Source organism: Dermochelys coriacea, chromosome 4 (genome assembly GCF_009764565.3).
Source record: "Dermochelys coriacea isolate rDerCor1 chromosome 4, rDerCor1.pri.v4, whole genome shotgun sequence".
Taxonomy (NCBI): Eukaryota; Metazoa; Chordata; order Testudines; family Dermochelyidae; genus Dermochelys; species Dermochelys coriacea.
Genome location: NC_050071.1, coordinates 118,040,681 through 118,049,228, shown reverse-complemented (window position 1 = coordinate 118,049,228; position 8,548 = coordinate 118,040,681).

The window sequence follows — 8,548 nt, the reverse complement described above, 5'->3', positions numbered from 1 at the left end:
GCTGAGTGTCAGTGTAATTAGCCTGTTCCAGATGAATTCAGCTCTTGGATACTATAGGGATTGGCACTAACTCTCAGAATAGAAAAATAATGTTGCTAGGATGGGCCATTGGGTGACATTACCCAACCATATTGGCAATGTGTCCCTGCAGCAGTCCTGCCATATTCCACCAGTAAATTTTTGCTGACAGGATTGGCTCAAGCAAATCTGAAGGGTTATATAAAACCATTCAATTAAGATCAGAGCTGCAAAGCTCAAAATGTAGTAGGTGAGCTTTGTTCTGTGACATACCATACAATCCAGACTAGTGACTAGCTGTGTCACCCCCACCCTGTAACCTAGGATGTCCTTTATGATGCTTTGCTGCTGCAATTTCCAACCTGGATTACTCACAAACAGCCTCCAGCATGTAGGTCACTCCCAGCTCTGTGTCTGTGTCTGCTGTAGTTAGCCAGACACACCTTGGCTCTTACCAGCCTTTGTCTCTTCTGGTGAAGTGAATGTGATAGGCAAGGAGAGAGAGATGGGTGCCTTGCGGTCGTTGTCCCTCCTTTTTATATTTTCAGTTCTTCTCCTGAAAAACATTTCCAGCTGGGAAGCAGCAGCCAAAGAGCCTGCTGGTTTTTTCACCTGTTTGAACTTCTTTTGCCTACGCCTCCTGATTGCTGACTCTGTTTAATGCTTAAATGCAAACTAAGCAGAGCACACGTTCCTTTGTTTAGGACAGATATATGTGCCAGCTTCTGTTTGGGTAGAGTTTTGGGGTTTGGAACATGTGTTAACACCACCATAGAGAGGAATCTTATAACTTCACACTGTATTTTTTATATTTTATGCAAGATGGCTCATGTAAGGTATCATTGGAAAGATTATAATTTACTGAATGTGATTATACACTTTGTATGCATGTATCATTTCTGTATCTAAAGTTAGGAATATTGACTATGTAACAATTACAGCTGGGTGTATACTTGGGAAATGCCCACCAGACATTAAGCAATGAACCTTAATGGGCCATTAGAAAAAGACAGGGAGTCTTCAAAGATGTGGATCTCCCATCTGCCTGGAGTTCCTTTGGACAGTTTGCTTTGGAAGACTTTAATACCTCAGAAGGAGAGGATTATAGTGACCTGGTTGGAGGGCCAAGTCATGAACAGGAAGCTGCAGCTTCTGGAGTGAGAGGGGCCACAGGATGAGAGAAGATGATGGGCAGAGAGACTGCCAGAGAAGGGTGCAGCACCCAGAAGTGACCAGAGTGACTAGGAGGATGTGCCGCTTGTGGTGAGTGCACCCCGTGACATTGTCTTTTTACAGATTGGCCCTATATTTGCCCTCTTTTAGTCCTCTGGAATTTCTCCTGTCTTCCATGAGTTTTTGAAGATAGTTGCTAATGGTTCAGTCAGCTCCTTGACTAGGTGAGGATGTGTTCATCCATGCCTTCCACTAGAGGTACCAACTGTTATTTTCATGGAGGAATGAGGTTGGGTTTAGCGTAACCAATTATGTGTAGCTAATATGAATTCTGGTGAACTACTTACTGCCTGCATTATAGCATCTAATTAGCCACACAACTGCTGCTGGGACCTGTCTAATTCCAGTTTTCAGTAAGAAACAGGAAGTAAGATTGCATAGTGCCTTAAGTGCAGCAACTTCTAACTTCCTGATGACATTTAACTCTTCATAGCACAACCCATTTCCAAAACACAGGTGAGTCGGTGGCTATATTTGTAAGTCCATATTCAACAACAATTACCGCACAGTAGTATTTAACCTGGTAGCTTATATGTAGAACAGGAAATAATTGTGGTTTCCATTAGCAAATGCTGATCTTTTGAATGGGGAGCCCTGTGCCTCATTCAAGAGTGACTCAGTGAAACAACTGCTTGTAAAAGTTATTAGCCTCCTATCTATAATTAGCCAGTCAACTAAAGTTTACTTTTCTTAATATCTTTCAGACAGTCTAATTAGTCTTACAAAAAATGCTGAAGTCTCTTAAGCACTATCAATACAGTGTTAATGACAAGGAAAAACACTCAGGCCTCAATCTTGCATTAGCTCCATGTAGATTCCTGCTGATTGCAATGGTATTCCCCAGAGAACTACCTGCAAAGGGCCAGTTGCAGAATAAGGGGCTTATCTGACACTTTTGTTCTATAGATCTCAAAGCACTTTCCAAGTTCTCAATAATATCCCTATTTTACTGATGGGGAAACAAGTTCAGAGACATGTTCAAGGCCATACAGTAAGTCCATGGCAATACCAAGAACAGAGCCCAAGTCTCCCAGCTCAGTCTGGTGCCCAATATATGCTTCCGAAACAACAAGTTTAGAAGGTAGACAAATAAGTCACTAGATTAATATGTTTGCCAGTTTTCCGCTCTGCAAACCCCAGTTTAGGTGGTGGTTCAGGTCCTAAATAAATCTGACGGTGCCATCCTAACTCCCATTTACTAACTATGATACCTGCCTGCTTAAGGAATGAGATAGCTGCTTTGCCACATTAGCCACAGCAAAGGGAACTGAATTTTCCAGGACTGGCTCTGCTGGGGGTACTTCTGTGAGACAAATCTATTGACAATTCTGATGATAGCTTTACATGATTCTTACCCTTTTGAGCAGAGGCTAACTGACACTTAATTTCTGTCTATGTAAATCCCAGATTTGATTGTGCAACAGGACATTTCTCCATTTTTAGCCAAAAATAACATGTAAGAGGAATGTCAAAAAGGAGAAGTAAATTCCCTTGAAATCAAGGAATGAGTAGATAATATGTTCACACATGGGTGTGATGAATAGAAAGTTTATCTTTGAACAATGCCAAGAGGCAGAAATCACTGAGTGTAACAGGAGTCCAAAACATAGTCCATTTCCCACGTGTAGTTCTTAAAACCCCACTTTTCCCAGCAGGCACCAACACCAGCATCTTTCATGCCCCCAAGTCCTATCACAACCTGGGTCCAGCTCTCCAGAGTAGAGACAACAGCTTCTCCCCTCCACTGCTCCCTTCAGCCCTATGCATGAGTTCTCCAGCTTAGAGCCAGCACATACCTCCCTCTGCTGTTCCCTGGCCTTCAGCTCTCTGGCTCTGGCCCTGGCCCTCTGACTTGGGGATGGCAGCCAGCAAACTCTTCTTGCTGCTCTCAGACCTTCAGCCTTCTCTCAGGAGCCACTGTCAATCTCCTGGCTCTGGCAGCTCTCACCTCATACCTTTTCCCCAACTCACAAAGTCTCTCCTACACTGAGTCCCACCTCCTCTAGGGCCCAGGTGCCCTCTTTTAAGCCCAATTATTTGGCCAAATTGAGTCACAGGTGCACTGGTCCTACTGCTCCTTAAAGGTCAGTATCACCCTGACAGGACCACACCCTGATGCTGTAAAGGACATGATCATGAGATGGAGATAATCATTACCTAGAAAGATCATGTTTACCAGTTCAGGGCCAACCCACCAAGACGAAATGGCTCCATAAAGCTAGTTACTATTTGTATTAGAGTAGCACCTAGAGACCTCAGTCAGGGATCAGGGCCCCATTGTAGTGTCACTTGTATTTAGTTTCCATTATATTCACACCTAGATGCTCATCATATTGTTAAAAAGTCTATATTCAAAGATGTCCCATGTTCGGTTTGCAATGGGGGCCTGGTCCATGACTGGGGCTTCGAGGTACTCTGCTAGTACAAATATTAAACAACAAAAGGAATGTAGAAGAGGGTGTTCAATGCAAGCAGCAGTGCAGGACACCTCACCAGTACACAAGAGTGCCTCTCGTACAGCTGTTTGGTGCTTATTTTGCAGTCACCAGCTATGGCATTCTAGGGTGCTGTCCAGACCAGTGAGAGACTCTCTGCCAACTCAGGTGCCTGACAATGCTTGGCTGCTCTAGCTCACACCTGGGCTACTCACAAACAGCCTTCTAGCATGCAGGTAACACCAGGAGGGTCCATGTATAACTGTTGCCTGCCAGTCACACATCAGTCACTCTGGCTTCCACCACCTTGGTTACCACTTGCAGGGTGACCCAACACACTTCCAGTCCCACATTTTCCCTCAAAACATGTGGCCTGCACTGTCCAGTCCTCTTCTGGATGGTCCAGATACGTTAGACCTGTTGCTCCTTTAAAGGGATCAATATAAAACACTCTCTACTTTTAAATAGAGTTACAATTCACAACCCTGGACTAGTTTTAATTAAAGAATAAAATAATTTTATTTAATGGCTTATACTTGTACTCACTTAAAATCTCTTTGTAGTTAGTTGTAAATGGTTACAAGAGGAAAAAGATAAAATGCTTCATAAACTTAATAAACTAGATTTGGTTCAAGGTGAAATTCTTACCACAGGATCCCAGCTACATTGCTGACTAAGTTTCAGGTCAGGATTTGTTTCCAATGTCCAAAGGCTGTTTGTTTTTGTTGTTTTTGTCTTAAGTAAAGGAAAAAGAGATGGATGGGGGAGGGAACTTGGGGTGTTCTTGCCCTTCCCTTTTATAGTTCAGTCACCCTTGGAAATGCATTTTCCGTAGGGTTACTGCAGTACATAGTAAAGGCAGTGACATGGTGTCTGGTGGTGAAAGAGGTTACACGCTGTTTCTTCTAACATCTGTTTGCTGAAATGCAGATTTTCCTTCTCTGTTTTCGCCCTCTTGCTGTCGGAGCAGTCCCTAGCTATTTGGGTACCCTACGCAGCCCCGCCGTGGAGCGGCTGTGTGGGGCCCCAGGCCTCCGGGAGCGGGGGTGCTGTGTGGGGCCCCGTCCCAGGCCTCCATGGGGGCGGCGGGGGCTGGCCACTTCCTGCAGGACATGGAGTGACCCAGCCCCAGCCTGCTCCCCTCCCCGGCTCTCAGCTGCACCACTGGCGAGTGCTGGGGGGTGGTTCCCCCCTCACCCCAAGCCTGAGAGCCAGGGGAGCAGAGCAGCCTGGGGCCGGGTCTCTCCACTTCCCTCAGGAAGTGGCCAGGACCCCCTGTCCCCCACAGAGGCCTAGGGCCAGCCCTCCCCCACGGAGTCCTGAGGCCCCACACAGCACCCCCATGGAGGCCTGGGGCCAGCTCCCCTTGCTCCTGTCCCCGGAGGCCTGGAGCCCCAGGCTGCTCTGTTCCCCTGGCTGCCAGGCTTGGGGGAGGGGGGAACTGCCCCCCAGCACTTGCTGGTGGCGTGGCTGGGAGCCGGGAAGCGGAGCAGGCTGGGGCCAGGCCACTCCACTTACCACGCAGCGAGTGCAAGGTTGGGCCTGTCTGCAATCTTCAGGGGAGTGAGGGTGGGGCTGGGGCAGCAAGAGGCAGGGCTGGGGCGGGGAAGGGGTAGAGCAGAGCAGGGGCGGGGGTCTGGGGAAGAGCAGGAGCAGGGGCTGGAGCAGCACGCAAAATTTCCTGGTGCCCCGCGCAGCTGCGTGCTTTGCGTATGGGTAAAGACGGCCCTGTGTCTGAGGACCCTGTTTGCAATTTACATGTAAATTGAAGTGTACAGCCACGCTCCTTTGTTTAGGATAGACCTGTTCAACAACTTTTCCCTACGAAGGGCTTGTGATTTTTTTTGGGGGGGAGAAACGTGCTAATATCATACAGGGACATTTAATAACTTTACACATAATGTTGCTACATACATCTTGATATTGACCAGCAAGTTGTTTTTCAAATGATACCTCACAAGGAATATTTTGTTCAAAGATCATGATAATGATGTCGAGTGTGAATACAATGGTGCATTTGGTCCCACCAAAACATGAAGATTTTTGCTGGAGACAGTTTTCCTAATAAGCCACCTGCCCTTCCCCACACAGCTGCCAGGCAGTTTCAAGTGCACATTCTTATTTAAGACAATAAAAGCAGAAACTTTTTTACAGACCTTCTAGATCCACATAAGACCCTCTGACAGCCCCAGATCCCCCATTTATTTGAAAAACCATCCTTTGGAAGTTGGCTGTTTGGGAGGGGAAGGAATATCTTACTTTCTCTTCTCCCCTATCACCACACAAACTGTCTCCCATCTCCTCTTTGTCCAGATAACCAAGTATTTCCAGTTGCCTACTGTGTTGGCTGCATCTTAGCTTTAATGGGAGCCTCTGGCTGAGCATAGGTGGGGGAGAGGGGAATGAGGACTAACAATATATCTAACTGATAAGACGGGGGAGGGGGGGGAATCATTTGGCATCCAAAGCAAAACTTCAGCCTAGGAAAACTTGTGAACAATGTTTACATTTGTCTGCTTGAAAGAATTAGTCTCAGCAAAGGTGCCAAGGACGGAAGGGGCATGGAGAGCACTGCTTGACCCCCTAATATTGGAGAGGAGAGGAAGCTGACTCTGCTGGGGAAAATGACCACTCTAGAGACTGACATTCTTTCTATCTGGCATTTACAAGCCACATATGTCACACAAACCGAGCCAAATTGTTTAAGGGGAAAAAATCTGTTTCTCCCAGTGTTAAAGGCCTTTGAGAATATCTACACCGCGGTAGAGTGTACAGTCAAAATGACATGCTTTCTAAAGAGTTGTATGGCACCTTTGAAATAGTCCCATAAAACTCTTTTCATGCACCCTACAAAACGTTAACGCTTCTCTTTATGCAGAGGCGACACAGAACGGTGAATATTGAGGGGACACAATTGAAAGGTTCAGTGGAGGCACATGACTACCCTACGCCTTCCACCTCCTGAAACCTGATATGTGTGTAGACAACATACACTAGCAACTTACTCCTGCTTTCTGTCCTGTGGCTCCCTAGGCCGTTGCAGAGCTTGCAGGCATCCCTCCTGCCTGAACTATCATCAGTCAATTTAGCAAGTGTTCAAAGCAAGACCCATGAAAGGGGGCAATACATTTGGGATCCCCAGTTCCCCATGCGCCGCCAGGTTGGGATGGAGCTTGGGGCTGGATTGTCTCAGTTAACAAGAAGTTAGAGAATTATCAGTCACTTTTTGTTGAGGGGGGGGATATGAGACCCCCAAATTGCCTTCTCCTTGCTAGGCACACTGGAGGCTGCTGCTGTTTCAATGCATCCCCAGCACAGGTGTAAAGTATAACCAGAATGTCTGCATTTAATTCTGTGCCCGTTCGCGCAATTGACCATAATATCTGATTTGTTTAAAGCCTGAAAATCTGCAGTGATTTAGTAGTATAAGTTAATATGCCAAAACAATGAAACCACTGATATACTATAATGGAAGTAAGGGATTAAAATCAGCAAAATTTTGACGTTCTTAAACATGTAACTGACACAATGCAGCCATTATGACAGGATTTTTCTGTTAAAAGGCATCTCTGTTCTAGCTATATGACAAACTGTACCAGTCTCTTTATCTTGTTACAAGCTTTATTGCAGACTTCACCCATTGCACATGACCATAACTTGAGTATATCTAACTGTAAATCTCATGTCACTATAAAGAACGCAACTTTAATTCATTTTTCACTTAGTTCAAGGGAAGGGGCAGAGAACTAGTGTACCCCAGAGCACTAAGATGCCAGCATCTTGAAAGAAAAGGCAAAACAATCTCTAGGGTTTGGGTGGGGAACAGATTAATTGAGTAACCTCTAATCTGGAGAAATAATGGACTCATAGTCTCATAGGTTAATCAGTCCTGATTGTCCATATCATGAAAGTATTGCATACTTTGAAATAGCAAGTAATTGACTAGAGATAGACCTCAAGACTCATGAATTATAATGATTGAGGCACGTTGGCCACTGTCTGATTGAAGGCAATGCTAATAAAGCCTAAATCTGCATCGGTCTAAGTGCCCTCATCTTCCACTGGCTTCACTGAAAGTTGAGGATGCTCAGCATATCAGGAGATGTTCAAGGACATGCTGGAATCACCTTTAAGGCTCTGATTCAATAAAGAACTTAAGTATATGCTTAACATTTGCACATGCTTAAGTCAAATGTTAAACATTTGTTTAAATGCTTGGCTGATTCAGGGCCTTGGTCTTAAGAAAAAAATTTGCACAGAAATACTTTAGTTAGTTAAAAAAAAACAAGATTACATCATAAAGCTGATGAAAGTATCATACAACAATAGGCTAAAGGTCAATTACAGTAACATGGGTAAATTTCACGGGTTATTGGGAAATTTAGATTATACAGTACAACCTCAGAGTTATGAACACCTCAGGAAGGGAGGTTAACTCTGAACAGAACATTATGGTTCTTTCAAAAGTTTACAACTGAACACTGACTTAATACAGCTTTCTAACTTTACTATGCAGAAGAAAAATGCTGCTTTTAATCATTTAAAAAGAAGTTGTATCTCTAGAAGAAACTCTTATTCTAGACGAATGAATGCCATAGATTATTAAAAAGAAATGATTTATGGAAGTCTAGCTTACTTTGCATCATGTAAGCTGTTTGTTTTTATGCACTATAGAGAGGCTGTAGTGGTTATAGTTTATTTGTCTTCCTTTTTATTTAAAGATTTAGAAGAATCCTTGATATGTTTGTAAAGAAGTGAGACTTTAATTTTTACATGAAATCTTAATTTAGGGCCTAAACTATTTGATGCGTTCCCTTTAAAACCAGCTGAAATTTACATTGATACTTCTCCTCATTTTTCTC